We start from the raw sequence: 18,575 nt of genomic DNA, 5'->3' as shown, positions 1-18,575 counted from the left end.
CATACAAAAATCAGTGGCATTTCTATATGCCATCAGTGAACAGTCTGAAAAAGAAATTGAAAAGTTATCCCATTTATAATAGCCACACCTAAAATCAAATACCAAGGAATTAACCAAAGAAATAAAAGATCTCTGCAATGAAAACTATAATACACTAATGAAAGAAATTAAAGGGGGCATTGAAAAATGGAAAGGTATTTTATGTTCATGAATTGGAAGAATTAATATTGCTAAAATGGCCATACTACCCAAAGCAATCTATAGATTCAATGCAATCCATGTCACAATACCAATGACATTCTTCACAGAAATAGAAAAAAACTATTCTAAAATTTATATGGAATCACAAATGACCCAGAGTAGCTAAAGCTATCCTAAGCAAAAAGAATAAAACTGAAGGAATTACATTATCTGACTTCAAATTATACTACAGAGCTATGGTAACCAAAATAGCATGGTATTGGCATAAAAACGGACACATACACCAATGGAACAGAATAGAGAACCCAGAAACAAATCCACACAACTATAGTGAACTGGTTTTTGACAAAGGTGCCAAGAATATAAATTGAGGAAAAGACAGTCTCTTCAGTAAATGCTACTGGGAACCCTAGATATCCATATGCTGAAGAATGAAGCTAGATCTCTATCTCTTGCCACATACAAAAATCAAATAAAAATGGATTAAAGACTTAAATCGAAGACCTAAAGCTATGAAACTACTATGAGAAAACTTTGGGGAAACTCTCTAGGACATTGGTTTGGGCAAAATTTCTTGAGTAATACCTCACAGCACAGGCAATCGAAGTCAAAATGGACAAATGAGATCACATCAAGTTAAAAAGCTTCTGCACAGCAAAGGATACAATCAGCAAAGTGAAGAGCAACCCACAGAATGGGAAAAAATATTTGCAAACTATCCATCTGATAAGAGATTAATAACCAGAATATGTAAGGATCCCTAACAACTCTTTAAGAAAAGACTTAATAATCTGCTTAAAAAAAAAGCAACAGATGGCTGGGCGTGGTGGCTCACGCCTGTAATCCCAGCACTTTGGGAAGCCTAGGTGGGTGGATCACCAGATGTTGGGAGTTTGAGACCAGCCTGACCAACATAGAGAAACCCCGTCTCTACTAAAAATACAAAATTAGCCGGGCATGGTGGCACATGCCTGTAATCCCAGCTATTCGGGAGGCTGAGGCAGGAGAATTGCTTGAACCCAGGAGGCGGAGGTGCGCCGAGCCGAGATTGTGCCATTGCACTCCAGCCTGGGCAACAAGAGCGAAACTCCATCTCAAAAGAAAAAAAAAAAAAGCAACAGATTTGATTACACATTTTTCAAAAGAAGACATACAAATAGCAAGCAATTATATGTAAATAGGCATATGATGAGGTGCTGAACATGATTAATCATCAGAGAAATTCAAATAAAAACTACAATGAAGTATCATCTCACCTCACTTAAAATGGCTTAGAAAAGACAGGCAATAACAAATGCTGACAAGGATGTGGAAAAAAAGGAACAGTCGTACACAACTGGTGGGAAAGTAAATTACTAAACCACTATGGAGAAGATTTTGGAAGTTTCTCAAAAAACTAAAAATAGAGCTAGCATACAATCCAGCAATCCCTTTGCTGGGTATATATCCAAAAGAAAGACCATCACTATATTGAAGAGCTATCTGCGCTCCTGTTTGTTGCAGCGCTATTTACAATGGCCAAGATAGGGAACCAACCTAAGTGTCCATCAGTAGATGAATGGGTAGAGAAAGTGTGGTACATATACACGGTGGAGTACTATTCAGCCATAAAAAAATGAGATCTCATAATTTGTGACAACATGATAGAACTGGAGATCATTATGTTAAGTGAAATAAGCCAGGCACAGAAAGACAAACATCACATGTTCTCACTTATTTGTGGTATCTAAAAACTAAAACAATTGAATGCATGGACACATAGAATAGAAGGCTGGTTATCAGAGGCTGGGAATGGTAGTGGAGGGCTCAGGGGTGGGAGGATGATTAATGGGTGCAAAAAAATAGAAAGAATGAACAAGACATACTATTTGATAGCACAACAGGGTGACTATAGTCAATAATAACTTAATTGTACATTTTAAAATAACTTAAAGAGTGTAATTGGATTGTTTGTAACCCAAAGGATACATGCTTGAGGGGATGGGTACTCCCTTCTCCATGATGTGCTTATTTTACATTCCATACCTGTATCAAAATATATACACTTCCTATGTTCCCACAAAAATTAAAAATAAAAAGAAAAGGAAGGTATAGAAGAAAAAGAGGAGTGCTTTGAACATAGTAATTGCTATGGTTTGAATGTATGTTTCCCTCCAAAATTCCTATGTTGGAACTTAACCCCCAGGGTAATGGTATGAAAAGATGAGACCCTTGGGAAGTGAGTAGGCTCTGAGGGCTTTGCCTTCATAAATGAGATTAGTACCCTTCTACAAACACCTTCAGAGAGATGCCTCCCCTTTTCCATCCCTTCCTCCATGTGAGGATACAATATTCATCCCCTCCAGAGGATACAGTGTTGAAGGTGTCATCTGGGGAGTAGAGAGCAACCCTTACCAGACACTGATCCTACTGGACTCTTGATCTTGAACTTCCCAACCTAAGAACTGTGAGAAGCAAATTTCTGTTGTTTACAAATTGTCCAGTTTCAGGCATTTTGTTATAGCAGCACAAACTAAGATAGACAAAAATACCCTTCCTTTTATTGAAATCATTTGAATCTATTGCTTGTTCCATGAAATGACATAAATATATGAGAATAAACTCTTCTGAGAGTTGTTTCCCCTGAACTATGGGGGATTCCACAAGACTATGTAAGACTATGTAAGAGGAAAATGAAATTGAACATTTTGGTTAGCTTTAAAACTAAGCTGACTGTAAACTTAAATATAGATAAAATATATCTTTTAAGGTTTTTGAAGTGGGTATCTATCTCCTCTTGTCTCCATGCCTGTATTCTGTATCTTACTACATGCATTTTGATAGATCTCACACTTTAAAGCTTATTATTTCTTCCTTTAAACATGACTCCACATATGCCAATTTTCTTTTGTTCCTTTATTCCACGGTAATGCTTAATGCCCAGAAAAGTACAAGGCATTACTGCTGCCCTCTTGGCTTCCTAGGTCTCATTGTTCAATGCAACTTATAAACCATGTTCAAACCTTTTATAACACTATTTTTATACTGGCACCCCTTGCTCAAGAACTGTAATAGTTCCCCATTGCAACTTCAGTGGGAAAAGGGCCTGAAGTAGGAATCAGACGATAGTTTTAACACCTGCACAATATTAAGCCTTCTCCACTATAAAATTAATAATGGGCTGGGAATGGTAGCTCATGCCTGTAATCCCAGCACTTTGGGAGGCCAAGGTGGGAGCATCACTTGAGCCCAGGAGTTTGAGAGCAGCCTGGGCAACATAGTGAGACCCTGTCTCTACAAACGATAGTAAATTTTTTTAAATAAAATTAATAATGATACTATTTACCTCACAAAATTGTTAAAAGGATAAAAAAGGCGATGTATGTCAAAGCGATTTTAAAAGTGCAAAGCATTATACAAATAAAGTTGTACACTACCTATTTCAAGGCTTTTTATAAATTGACTACCACGCATCTGTCTATCTTTACTGCTCATCACTGTTCTATGTGCATTCTCTGTCCAGGTAAAATAAACTCCCTAAGATGTCATGTTTATCCTTAGTTTTATTCTTGTTTATTTTATCTGCTTATGTCTTCCTCTTTAAATCCTACCCAACTGTCCAGTGAAACATATCCTCCTATCTTAATGTCCTATTGCATGGATTAGATTTATAGCCAGCTCACCAGACCCTGGAAGGCAGTCCCACTGATCACACAGAAAATATGCAGTAAATATTTGTCAGTGGGTTGGTTTTTGTGTCAACTCTTTCTCTTTTCTTTTAATGTTTATGGCATTTTTATTAGCTTGAGAAGCCAAAGGAAATGATGTCACTGTGATGGTGGATTTTGTGTGTCAACTTAACTGGGCCACGGGGTTCCCAGATATTTGGTGAAACATTATTCTGCGCATTTCTGTGAATGTGTCTTTGGGGATTAGATTAACTTTTGAAATGGTAGACTGAGTAAAGCAGATTTTCCTCCTTAATGTGTCTGAGCCTCCTTCAATCAGCTGAAGGCTTGAATAGAATAAAAAGACTGACTCTCCCATGATTAGAGAAGATTCCTCCTGCCTAAGTCTTTGAACTGTGACATTGGCATTTTTTTTTTTTTTTACTTCAACTTGAACTGAAATATTGACCCTTCTTGAGTCTCAACCTTACCACACTTTAGACTGATCTATAACAGTGTCTCTCCTCAGTCTCCAGTTTGCCTTTGGAGTCACACTGGAACTACACCATTGGCTCTCTGGGGTGTCCAGTTTGCTGGCTCACCCTGCAGATCTTGGGACTTGTGAGTCTCCATAATTGTGTGAATCAATTCCTTATAATAAATGTGTTTATGTAAAATATATGTACAATAAGAATATATAAGATAGAACATATGATAATTATATACAATATTATAATATATATGTGTGTGTATACACACACACACTACACATATGCTATGTGTTCTGTTTCTCTGGAGAGCTCTAATACTTGATGCAGTGGGGCCCCTTAGGATACTTCTTGTCACGGTCTTTAAAATATGTAACCCACTTTTAAATCTCCCACAAAAAAAGACAAAAACAAAAACAAAGTAAAAAAAAAAAAAAAGACAAAAATCTCATGATTTTAAGCCTTACAAGTGAGCTACACTCTAAGGAGGACATATATGAGACCCTAAAACACTTACCAGAAAATTGGATATATGCATGAATCACAATATTATATGTTATTTAAAGTTGAGAGGAAAAAATATGTTAGGGCACTCATCACACAACTTCACAAAGCCCAAAACAAACATTTAGTCATGGTGAGTGTATCAAGGTATGAGTATATACTGTATATCCTTCAACCCTCCCAGAAGATAACTTTGGAAATGTGTGCATAGTGTATACATTTAAATTGAGATTTTTTTAAAAAGCAATATCACTCACTAGAAATGTTAAAATATAACATTTTAACATTCCCTCACTTTTTGAGGGAAAAGATAGATTGCAGTATCATTACTATTATTATTTTGCTTCATAGCTCTATGGCACTGAATCTTTGATTTATACAGCTCCCCGATGTCCTTTGTACTTTCATTCTACAGTTTCACTTTAGGACATTGGACTGAACATGGGCTTCATAAAGCAAGACTGTCTTTGGTTTTGCTTCCCCTATATCTCCAGCACTTAAAATGCTGCCAGCCCATAGCAAAAGATCAACACATGTTTATGGATGAATAAATGGCAAAGTAGTATGTAAAAAGAAGAATTTAGCAAGGTCTGTCAGGCGGATTTGCGTTACAAGACAGGATTTATACTTTATCTCCTGACTTCCTGTAAAGTAATAGGCCAAAGCCTTGTAAGTATTAGCATCTTAGCACGGTACTTTTAAAATTTTTTCAATTAAAACAAAGACCACAGTTTCCTCATCCGTAAGTTAAGGTGGAGTGGATGTTTAATCACCAAACACATCTGTCCCATTTTCCCAAAGAGAAGCTGTCCTTCTCTTTGTGTGTTGTATTTTAGGGGCAGGGATGCACCACTTACTCATCTGCCCATGCCCCAAATGAATAGCTTCTCCCTTTCTCTCCCTTATACTTTATGCTAAGTAATTCCCAATTTGTTTATATTCCTTCTCCTAAATAACTTGAATACATTCATTTCTTTTTCTCTCCTGTCTTGTTTATTCCAATCCATTTTACACACACATGCACATGCACACACATGGACATGTTAACTAATATTTAAACCCCCTGTGTATTACCCCATCCCATCTCTGTGTGATAAGGTAGAAACTCTTCAGTAGACCTTAGAGGATCTTTTAATATCTGGCCCCAGATTTCATCCTTATTCTTGGATTTCTCCATCACTTTCTTCCCTGCCTCCACAACTCTAATCTCCAACTACACTGAATTACTTTTAGCTGCTTTAACCTGCTCATTCACTGTGTTTGTGCATTCTTTTTCTTACTTCCCAGCATATGCACATATTTCCCTCCACCTAAAACACTCTTTTCACTGATCTTTATCTGTCTCTCACTTATTTTCCAGCACTCACCTCAGATGTTATTACCATTGGTAAATTTTAACTGACTCCACAAGGCAAGTTATTTGAAGTCTTTTTGCTTATTTTATCTCTGGGACTTAGCACATTACCTTACTTATAAAAGGTACTAATAAAATGTGTTTGAATGCATTAATTTTTACATTTTCTTTTAGTTTTATTATTTTGAGAAAATTAGGCCACTTGCTTTTTCCCTTTTTTTTTCTGTTTCTTCCACTTCCTTCTTTGAATTCTTGTAAAATCTCACAATCTCTTCCTCTTTTTTTTGCCTTTGCTAGCTCTTCCATTCAATGGAATTAAAGGAAATTAAGTGTATCAAATAAATCTTAATAAGTAATAGAAATTTAGCACAGTTATATTAGCTTATATTGATTATGAATAAAGCGTTCGGGATTTAAAACAGTTAATATGAATTGGTACCAAGATATTAATTTCTAATACCAGTGCTGTTGCTCAATAATAGCTGCTTATGTATCAGGTTTAGGTATATTCCTGAAAAGTCATTGTTGTCTATGCCTAGGGTGTCTCCAGCATCTCCTTTCTGAAGAGAGTAGGTAGGTTTCCCTTTATTCCACTCTTAGCTTTCTGATTCTAAGGTAGTGATTGCAATCTTACATCTTACATTTCTGACATGGGGAGAACATGTCTTCATTATTTCACTAACTCAGAAGGGGGAAGGAAATAAAATGTTATTTATAGTAAGCATCTTTCTACACCAAGCTCAAGGAAAGACTACTTAGAGAAAGGTTTAGGGAGCATTAAATGAATGTTATCAGTCAAACCGACTTACAAATCAGACAAACCAGACTTACACAGCCTGGGGGTTCTTTCCTTCTCTCATATTTATGATCCTATCCTGATCAAGGACAAAATAATATGCAGATACCTTAAGTAGTTCAAGATCATATTTGAATACTTGATCCGCTCACTAAATCTTATAGTTCATTACTCAGTATAGTCCTTCAGTTCTTTCTGACTCAATTTCCTGATTTATAAATGTAAACTTTAAGTCCTGATAACTCAGTTAATTTCTTACAGTTTAGTAAAGCTGTCTTCATTATATATCTATTTGATAAAGCTATATGACTCAAGATGATATTTTAAAATTCTGTATAAAAATGTATGTTGTAAAAGCACCACAAATCTGCTCTTCAGAATGCCAGTTAAGTCTTCGCTATTATTTATATTCTGAGACTGGGAGAAAAGGGGAATGGGGAGGGGGTTTGGCAGTTGTTGTTTACAGTAATTGACAATATCTGTCTTCCGTTTAAAGCAGTTAAGAATATTCCTCTTTATCTCTAAATTCAGAGTAAGTATAAGTATATTGGGAAAGAGGCTGTCTTAAAGAAATGGAAGAATGTAGCATATTTTCTGAGGCAATGAATAGCTTAAGTAAGGATTGTTATTATTATTTGATTAAAGTTTTCAATAGCTATGGATGCTAACATTCCATTTTTGGAACATTGTTATTTTTAGAGATAAATATTTACTTTTCAGAAAGTAATATCTTTAATGTAAAAATACCTGATTACTTTTACAGGACTTAAAATGGGGTGGAATCTCATAGGTAAGGTCAGGTGAAAGAAGAGCTCTTGTTTCTAGAGAAAGGGATTGTTTTAGGATGGAGGTGTCTTAGAGAAATGAATACAAATAGGCATTAAAAGAAAGTTTCTTTTACAAGATTCAAACTATCCCTTACCAACTCCATGGGAAATGGTTACAAATTGTTTGCAGTCCTGCATATACAAGACTGAACTTAAAATAATTTACACTTAATAGGAAAAAAGGAAAAAAGTGGGTCTTTATTTAATAAGAATTCCAAATAAAATCAAGTACAGAAATCATATTTGAAATTACCACTAGAGGGCAGAAAATAAGGGGAAAGAATACATAATAATAGTGGATTTCAGGAATCTGAATTTTCAAGCCCCTGGAACCTCTGAAGACAACTGTAATAATAACAATAGTTAACATTTATGAGGTGCCTACTATGTGCCAAGCACAGTTGTAGAAATTGTATAATATATAATATTAATTAAATTGATGAATACACTCACACACACACACTCACATATTTAATTTCACAACCATCCTATAGATAGGTACCGTCAGTATCTCCATTTTGTAGACGATGAAACTGAGGTTAAATAATTAGTGCAAGGGTGTGAAGCAAGTAAATCCCCAGTGTGCACACATAATTCTTACTTCTTCCCATGGATGAAAATCTCTTTTTTGTGTGTCGTATTTTATTACAAAGTGCGTACAATCATCCTCTAACCTGTGAGAGGAAGCAAGTAGTTTCTTCTAGCATGATAAATTTCCTAGCTTGCTTTTACTGCATTGCGTGGCAAGCCAGGAATTTTGCGAGCAGTGTCATATACACACCTTGGGAAACAGAAGTCTGAAAATGTATTTTATTGATGCTGCAAACTACCAGCACTATTAAGTTTTATGGACAATCTGAACTAATAAACAGGACCTGTGATGGTATCATTATTAATAATGTTAAGAAGAAGCTGAACTCAGAATGAGAGAGTAGCTGCATTGGCCAAACACTGAAGAGTTAATATCAGAAAGGAGCACTTCTGGTAGGCACTGGAAACACTCGGTGTAGGGAGAGCAGAGACCCCAGCCTGTCAGCCAGTCACATGGCAGTGTTGGGAGGAGGGAGAAAATTAAACCAGAATGGTTAAGTCTTGATTGTTAAACCAGAGGCCCTCTGTATCCTTCTCCATTTGTAACCTCATCAGCTGTGTACAAGCTAGGGCCTGGATTTTAACCCCTGCCCCTGAGGAGACCAGAGATTGTTCCAGTGTTGTAAAAGAAAGGCAATAAACTAAAATCTAGTCAGCAGAATTAATGGACCACACAGATAAGGATCTAAAATATGCATGGCCACAATTTTCAAGAAGATGCCATCTTATTTTCAAACAAAATTCAGGCTTTTTTTTTTTAAGAAATTAGCCACTGTATTCAAAAACATATATGGAAGAATAAAGGTCTATGAATAGTTTAGTTACTTTTATTTAAAGAAAAGCAGCCAGGCGTGGTGGCTCACGCCTGTAATCCCAGCATTTTGGGAGGCTGACGCGGGCGGATTACCTGAGGTCAGGAGTTCGAGACCAGCCTGACTAACATGGTGAAACCCCGTCTCTACTAAAAATACAAAAATTATCTGGGCATAGTGGCACGCACCTGTAATCCCAGCTACTTGGGAGGCTGAGGCAGGAGAATTGCTTGAACCTAGGAGGGGGAGGTTGAAGTGAGTCGAGATTGCACCATTGCACTCCACCCTGGGTGACAGAGTGAGACTCCATCCAAAAAAAAAAGAAAGAAAGAAAGAAAAGCAAGGAATGGGGACACATCTTGCTAGATATAATATAAGTACAAAGTCATGATAATAATAATGATAATGAAACCAGTGTGGTATTCATCACAGATAGAAAGAAAGATGACATAACAGAGAGCTCAGAAATAGACACAAACATGCAGTTATAAACATGTGTTAATTTGATTCATAATAAAGCTGAACTATAAATGATTTGGGGAAACACAGATTGGTAGACAGCATTTGAATATTGAAAAAAATTAAGTTAAGGCCATATGCCACACATTAAATTAGTGAAAAGTAGAATTATTAAGAAGGAAAAAAAATCATGAGAATATAAGTGTTACCTGGAGGCAGTGGAAAATCATGTTGATTATGACCCTAGGAGGATGAACGATAAAGGAAAGAAGGAAGGAAGGAAGGAAGGAAGGAAGGGAGGGAGGGAGGGAGGAAGGAGGGAGAAAAAAAGAAATTATGGATTTGATTATATTACAATTAAAGGTTTATTTTAATGAAGAAATAGAGACAAAGTTAAACAGTTGTTGACTAATTCAGAAAAGATATTTACAATGTATAAAATAAATAAATATTCTAGATTGACATCTAGATTAGGGAAAGAATTTATGAAAATCAACATGGAAAAGACAGAAAATCCAGGGAAGAAGAAGAGGGCAAAGGAAAAAGTTTAAAACATTGACATTCCCAAAATTCAATATAATTTGCAGGGATATCCAGTAAGTCCTCACTGTTGTCGGTAACTTCTTGGAAACTGAGACTTTAGGCAAAATGACGAATATTGGAACCAATTTTACCATAAGCTAATTGATATAAACAGGAGTTAAGTTGCTATTTCTGGCATATTTCTGGACACAAAAACATCACCAAATTTCTAAATGAAGGCCCCAAACACTTCTTATATTAAACATTGAAATAAACGTGAGCTATACATACGTATAAGAAAGATGAATAAAAACAAGTAAAGTAATTATTTACTTAATTTTTGGTGAATCAGTGAGTTACAGCAGTCCTAGTGGTCATGGGTTAAATCAAAGAATAAATGTTGCAAAGTGAAAGTTTTAATCAGGACGTCCTACCACTATGCAGCTCAAAAACAATCACAAATATGGCTCCATGAGGGCTTTTGTATCTCATTGTTTATTGTCGAGCATTTGTAGGATTACTGTATAGTTTACTAATTTTTATTTTAAAATAATTTGTATTCATTCATTCATTTATTAGTTTATTTTCTAACTTGCATATTCCAATTCAGGGCATGGGTGGCCAGAGTCTATCCTGGCAGGATCCAACCCTGGACAGGATGCTATTCTATTACAGGGCACACTCACATACACACACACACCAGCTCATCCTGGAACAATTTCGACATACCAATTAACTGAACATGCACATCTTTGGGACGTGGGAGGAAACTGGAATATCTGGAGAAAATCCATGCAAACATGGAGAGAACATGCAAATTCTGCACGGAGAGTGGTCTCGTGTGGGAATCCATTTGTTTTCTCATTACGGTTATTACACAGTGACATTGAATTAAATGATGTTGTTCAAGGACGTGCTGTAAATGAATCTAAAAGGTGAGAAAAGTGATGGGTACAGGGATCAGGGATGAAAGGGAAAAGTCAATATCAACCAGCAAAGGGTCTTGAATGTGCTGATGATACTCTTCAGAGTATAACTAACTCAATTTTCTGCAACCAAATTTCAAAAAACTAAGAAAAATACAATAGTTTGAAATGAGGGATACAGAAAATTCTAGAAGGATAATTTTGTTTTTATATACAACATTAAATTCACATTGTTATGCTTACAAATACATGGAATGCTACTAATTGATTTTGAAAATCTATTACTGTTGAGGAAGTATTTTGAATAGAAAATCATCTCATGTACTATAATAAAAATACTTCGTATTTGGGGTGTTGGGCAGAAGGGACCTTGGATTATGAGAAAAAGGCAGGATGTTTTGTTTTAGGAGAATTGATTGGTATTCTAACTGCATTCATAGGTTGCTGCTGGGGTGCAGGCGACCTGTGATGCAAACATTGGTTTTATATACGCATACAAGTGGGTTGCTCAAAACATGCTAGGTACCTAAATGTGAAACCAAAAACGTGTGAAACCAAAAACATTCCTAAGTAGCCACTATTTTGTATCCTCAATGTTTTTGTCTTTGATGTAGAATGAGTTACTACTAAGCCAATAAAAGTAAATGAGAAATGAAATCATATTTTGGTCAATTATATCATTCAGGAATAATAAACATTACCACAAAGTAAAATTAAAACAATTTTTTACCCTCCATCTAGATGTACAATTCGACAAATTCAGATTGCCTGAGAAATAATAAAATATTTTTAGCCATTGTGCTATTTTCATGATTTTATTAAAATGTAAATTCTCAAAGATCTGAGATATTCTGAATCTTTTATGGAGATTGCTTATGTTTTAAAATTTTCTCGTCATCTTTTTTACAAGAATATATGCTTATAAAGAGATGGCACACTTATGCTGTAACAAAATGGAGTTGTGGAATGTATGGATAGCCCATTTCACAGTTAACTACTTCCATTTTATTTTTTTCAAGGAAACTGTCTCAGTTGTCCATCAATTAATTGATTAATCCAACAAACATTTTTTATTACTTAAACATATGTAGATATGTACTGAGCATTGGAAATTTTAAAAATACACACCACACACACACACACACACACGCAAATACACTATTCCCTGTTTGTGTAGAGCTTGCATTTAAGATGAGTTTTTAGACTTCAAATGAAAGAAAAAAAATTACCTTTCCATGACATTTTAACTGTTGATCCTCTGCAGTAAGCCAAATAAGCCTATTACATCTTCTGCATGTGAACTTTTCAAAAATCTCAAGGGTCACCAGAATCTTCCTCATAGGACTATTATGAATGCACCCTCAGATCACATTTCATTTCCTCCAAGACCTTCTTAAAATGCAATACCCAGCATTGAATGTAGATATTGTCTGTGAAATACAGTGAAATTATTAAATGTGAGAAAACAGGCAGTATACTTTCTTCTAAAGTAACCTGGTAGGTGAACAACACAGTCAGTTCTTGTACCCATGGGTTCTGCATCCATGGATTTCATCAACCATTGATCAAAAGTATTTTTTAAAAAATGAGTGGTTGCATCAGTATTGAACATATACAGACTTCTTTTGTTTGTCATGATTTTCTAAAGAATACAACAGTATAGCGAACTATTTATGTAGCATTTGCAATGCATTAGATATTATAAGTAATCTAGAGGTGATTTAAAGTATATGGGAGAATGTGTGTAGGTTATATGCAAATATTATGCTATTCTATTTTTTTTATGGTTTTTTCTTTTTCAACTTTTGTATTAGAATCAGGGAATACATGTGCAAGTTTATTAAAAACATATTACATGACACCGAGTTTTGGGGTATGACTGAACCCTTCACCTAGGTAATGGACATAGTATCCAATGAGTAGTTTTTTAGCTCTTACTCCCTCCCCCTCTCCCCATTCTAGTAGTCCTCAGTGTCTGTTTTTCCCATCTTTATGTCAGCATTTATTCAATGTCTAGCCCTGCTTATAAGTTAGAACATGCAGTATTTAGTTTTCTGTTTCTGCATTAGTTTGCTGAAAATAATGGCCTCCAGCTGCAACCATGTTGCAGCAAATGACATGATTTCATTTTTTATGGCTGCATAGTATTCCATTGTGTATATGTACACATTTTGTTTACCAAACTGCTGTTGATAGGCACCTGGGTTGATTCCATGTTTTTGCTATTGTAAATAGTGCTGCAAAGAACATACAGGTGAATGTGTCCTTTGATAGAATAACTTATTTTCCTTTGGGTATATACCCAGTAATGGAATTGCTGCGTCAAATGATAGTTAAACTCTTAGGTCTTTGAGAAGTATTCAAACTGCTCTCTGTAATGCATAGTGGCTGGACTAATTTACATCTTCACCAACAGTGTCTGAGTGTCCCCTTTTCTCTGCAACCTCACCAACATCAGTTATTTTTTGACTTTTCAACAAAAGCCTTTTGGACAGGTGTGAGATGGTGTCTCATTATGGTTTTGACTTGTATTTCTCTGATAATGAGTTGATTAGCATTTTTTCATATGTTTGTTGGCTGCTTGTATGTTGTCTTTTGAGAAATATCTGTTTATGTCCTTTGTCCAATTTTTAATGGGGTTATTCCTCTTTTACTTGTTGATTTCTTTAAGTTTATTATATATTCTGGATATTAGGCTTTTGTTGGATGCATAGATTGCAAGTATATTCTTTCATTCTGCAGGTTGTCTGTTTACTTCCTTACAGTTTCTCTTGCTGTGCAGAAGTGTTTTACTTTAATTAGATTCCACTAATCAATTTTTGTTTTAGTTGCAATTGCTTTTGAGGACTTAGCCATAAATTATTAGCCATTGCTGATATCAACAAGGGTATTTCTTTTATTTCTGTTTTCTGATTGCTCTGGCTAGGACTTCCAGTACTATGTTGAATTGGAGTGGTGAGAGGGGACATCTTTGTCTTGTTCCATTTCTCAGAGAGAATGGTTCAGCTTTTGCCCATTCAGTCTGATGTTGGCTGTGGGTTTGTCACAGATGGCTCTTATTATTTTGAGGTATGTTCCTTTGATGTCTAATTTGTTGAGGGTTTTTAATCATAAAAAGATGTTGGAGTTTATCAAAAGCTTTTTTTGCATTTGTTGAGATGATCATATGGTTTTTTATTTTAATTCTGTTTATGGAGTGAATCACATTTATTGATTTGCGTATGTTAAACTGATCCTGCATCCCAGGGATAAAGCCTACTTGATTGTGATAAATTAACTTTTTGATGTGCTGCTGAACATGGTTTGCTAGTACTTTGTTGAGGATTTTTGCATCTATGTTCATCAGTGATATTGGCGTGAAGTTTTCTTCTTTGTTGTTGAGTGTCTGCCAGATTCTGGTATCAGAATGATGCTGGCTTCATAAAATAAGGTAGGGAGGAGTACCTCCTCCTTGATTTTTTGGAGTAGTTTCAGTAGAATTGGTACCAGTTCTTTGTATGTCTGGTAGAATTCATTTGTGGGTCTATCTGGTCCAGGCCTTTTTTTTTGGTTTGGTAGGTTTTTTTAAATTACTGATACAATTTTGGAACTTGTTATTGGTCTGTTCAAGTTTTCACTTTCTTCCTGGTTCAATCTTGGGTGGTTATGCATGTCCAGGAATTTATCCATTTCCTCTAGGTTTTCTAATTTGTGTGTTCAGAGGTGTTAATAATAGTCTCTGAGGATCTTTTGTATTTCTGTGGGATCAGCTGTAATGACATCTTTGTCATTTCTGATTGTGCTTATTTGGGTCTTCTTTCTTGTTAATCTAGCTAGTGGTCTATCAATCTTGTTTCATCTGTCAAAGAACAGACTTTTGGTTTCATTAATCTTTTGTATAAGTTTTTGCATCTCAATTTCATTCAGTGCTCTGACTTCAGTAAATTTTTTTTCTTTTGCTAGCTTTGGGGTTGGCTTATTCTTTTCTTTCTAGTTCCTCTAAGTACATTGTTAAATTGTTAATTTGAGATCTTTCTAACTTCTTGATGTAGGATTTTAGCACTGTAAACTTTCCTCCCAATACTGCTTTAGCTGCATTTCAAAGATCTGCAACAGCAGGTGTTATCAACAAAAGTTGTTGCTTCCTATCTGCTCTTCAGATCTGCCAAATATCTCCCTTGTGGTCCACGCTAACATACAATTAAGGGAATGCTGGAAAATGTAGTTCAGCACAGCCAAGTAGACACATTAAAGCCTAAATAGTAATGATATACAGTTGTCCCTTGGTATTCATTGCGGATTGGTTCCAGGCACATCTTCATTATACCTTTCTGTAATTATTTATTTACCTATCACTCCCAACAGCAGGACAGTAATATCTTTGATGAAGAGACAAAGCTTAATTCCATTTTGTATTTTCTATGGAATCACAACTCTTGGCACTAAATAGGCATTCATTAATTTACTGAATGTACCAGCTTAATTTAGAAGGAAAAAAAGGAATTTAAGAGATGAATAAGATAGCATGATGGTTAATATTAGGTGCCAACTTGATTGGATTGAGGGATGCCTAGATGGCTGGCAAAGTATTGTTTCTCTGTGTGTCTGAGTGTGTTTTCAGAAGAGACTGACATTTCAGTCAGTGGACTGGGAGAGGAAGACTCACACTAAATGTGGGTGGGCACCATCTAATTGGCTGCCGGCCAGCTAGGACAAGGCAGGCAGCTCTCTTTTTTCTTTCCATGCTGGTTGCTTGCTTCTGCTCTTCCTGCCCTTGGACATCATACTCCAGTTTCTTTGGTCTTTGGACTCTGAAACTTGTACCAGCAGCTTCCCCAGGGCTCTCAGGCCTTCTGCCACAGACTGCAGGCTGCACTGTTGGATTCTTGGTTTTGAGGTTTTTGACTTGGACTGAGCCACTACCAACTTCTCTCTTTTTCAGCTTGCAGAATGCCTATTGTGAGATTTCACTTTGTAATCATGTGAGCCAATTCTTCCTAATAAACTCCCCTTTATATATACATATATCCTATTGGTTCTGTTCCTCTGGAGAACCCTGACAAATACAGATGGGAAAAGGTGTGTTATGCAGTGGAAGCAAGGAAGGAGCAGGATAAATTGGGCCAAATTAGAGACAAACTCAGTACTATTAAATTTCCTTTAAGAAATTCATATTATAGATGTATATAGGTAGGCAACTAAACCAATCATATTGGACCTTCAGAAGTTTCAATAAAATGCCGTAGAAACATGATAGTGGGAACTTCTCACCCTTGAAATAAATACTTATTTTAAAAGGCCTAAAATGCTGTTGTTGGCCAGTTGTGGGCCTGACACCTGTAATCCCAGCAATTTGGGAGGGTGAGTCAGGATCGCTTGAGTCCAGGAGTTTGAGACCAACCTGGGCAACATGGCAAACCTCTGTCTCTACAAAAAATAGAAAAAAATAGGCAGGCATGGTGGTGTGTGCCTGTAGTGCCAGCTACTTAGGAGGCTGAGGCAGGAGGATCATTTGAGCCCCGGAGGTCGAGGCTGCAATAAGTTGTAATCACACCACTGTACTCCAGTGTGGGCAACAGAGTAAGACCTTGTCTCAAAAAAGCAAAAACAAAAACATGGAGTTATCTTCTTTGGTATTATATCTGGTTTTGAACAGTTTGGTACAACTTTTATATGAGCTGGATAAGTCATATTTTTCATTCAAAAAAGTATTTGAATATTTACTTTTGTTCTATTAAGTGAAAATTTTTAATACTGATTTATTTATTTCCATTATTTCTCTCTTTCATCTAGTATTAATTTTTTTTGTCATATAATATGCCTGGAGGGAGGGAGAAAAACGGGGGAAAGGAGATGGAGGGAAAAAGGGATGAAGGGAAGGAAGGAAGGAAAAATTTTACATTTTCTTCCCAAAGATTCTGATTAAGTAGATCTGAATTAGACTGTACTTACAACTGTGCTTGTAAGACATTTCAAAGATTGATTTTGATGGGCAACAGGTTGGAGAACTGTCAACTAGAGGACATGCTAATGAATTGATGGTCAAATGAACATGCCCAAAACTAAAAAATACTATCTGTGAGTCTGGTATAAGCTACTAATCTACTATTTGAATATTAGTGACACCTACAGTTGGGATTGCACCAACAAACATCTGTCCTGGTCTGGATCACATTTTACTGCTGTCCTCTGTTTCACCTGTAAATCAAATACCAGTAAATATTCTGACTTGATGGGTGTTCAGCAAACTGCTGTTTTTGAAAAGATGTTGATGTTATAATTTTATAGTTTCTTAATGTCTTTGTCTGCAATTAAAACAATGTGGAGGCACCAAGAGTTTATCAACTTATCAATTATTTTGCTGTTGATCCATTTATTTTCTGTGTTAATCAGATCATAAGCTTATAAATACAATAGTATACATGAGAGAAATGTATCAACAAGGGTTGCTCTTAAAAAAAAGAATATTGTGGAAACTGGGTAGGTATGGGGTAGTAATGAGGAGAAGGATCTCTTCAAAGGCAGTAGAGGAGGCTCAAAATTGGAAGCTAATTTCCATATTCTCACACCCTCGCCTCTGTTCCAACACCAAAATAAAATGCTGCTGGCTGCTTATCTTCACAGATACTGTCATCTTTTAGACTATGTGCTATTTTTCACTATTTCTCACATCAAGATAACCTGGACTATTGCTCTGAATTATTCCATAACAAAATGTGGAAGATAGGAAAAGCCTAAGAAAAACAACTATACAAAATCTGAAGTCACAAAAATTTTCAAAGTCAGTACTGGCTTGAATACAATGTAGAAGTGTTTAGGAAGAACATTATATACTCTGAGTCTTGATTTTTAAACCAAATTACTACAGTTGGTTATAATGTTAAAATTATACCTAGTTCCAGTGGTTACATTTTGAGATGCCTTAATTTTCAGTGGTTTAACATTATTTTCTAGTAAAATATCTTTAAAAATCAACCAATATGAGTGCTTCACTAATATGTAGTTTTCAAACTACTGTGTATTTTTGCTTTGCCTTGTTTGGGCACATAGTTTGATTTAAGAAAGGGGTTGAATTAAGCTCAGGTTTTGATCTTAGCCTGAGAAGGTTAGAGTTCAGATGGAACAGCCACTGTTATTTGAAAGGATTATGTTGCTATTTTAATACCACTACTGGATTCATATGCAGAAAGGTTCTGATAATTTTGAAGTTGTATACATAGTTTCATATTTTAAAGAGTGATACACACTGAATTGTGTTATTTTGTGAGGAATCTGGACTTTTAGTCAAATATTTCTAATATTTCTAATTTCATTTTTGTGTATACATATTTATTAAATTGAAAATTTTGTCATATACATGAATTTGAAATTATATATATATGAATATATACATACACACATATGTATGTGCATTTGTGTATGACTTGAAATGAATTTGTGTATTTTAGGGCAATCTCATGTGCTTTCCA

This window comes from Pongo abelii, chromosome 1 (genome assembly GCF_028885655.2).
Source record: "Pongo abelii isolate AG06213 chromosome 1, NHGRI_mPonAbe1-v2.0_pri, whole genome shotgun sequence".
Classification (NCBI taxonomy): Eukaryota; Metazoa; Chordata; class Mammalia; order Primates; family Hominidae; genus Pongo; species Pongo abelii.
Note: the sequence above shows the minus strand (reverse complement) of the source record.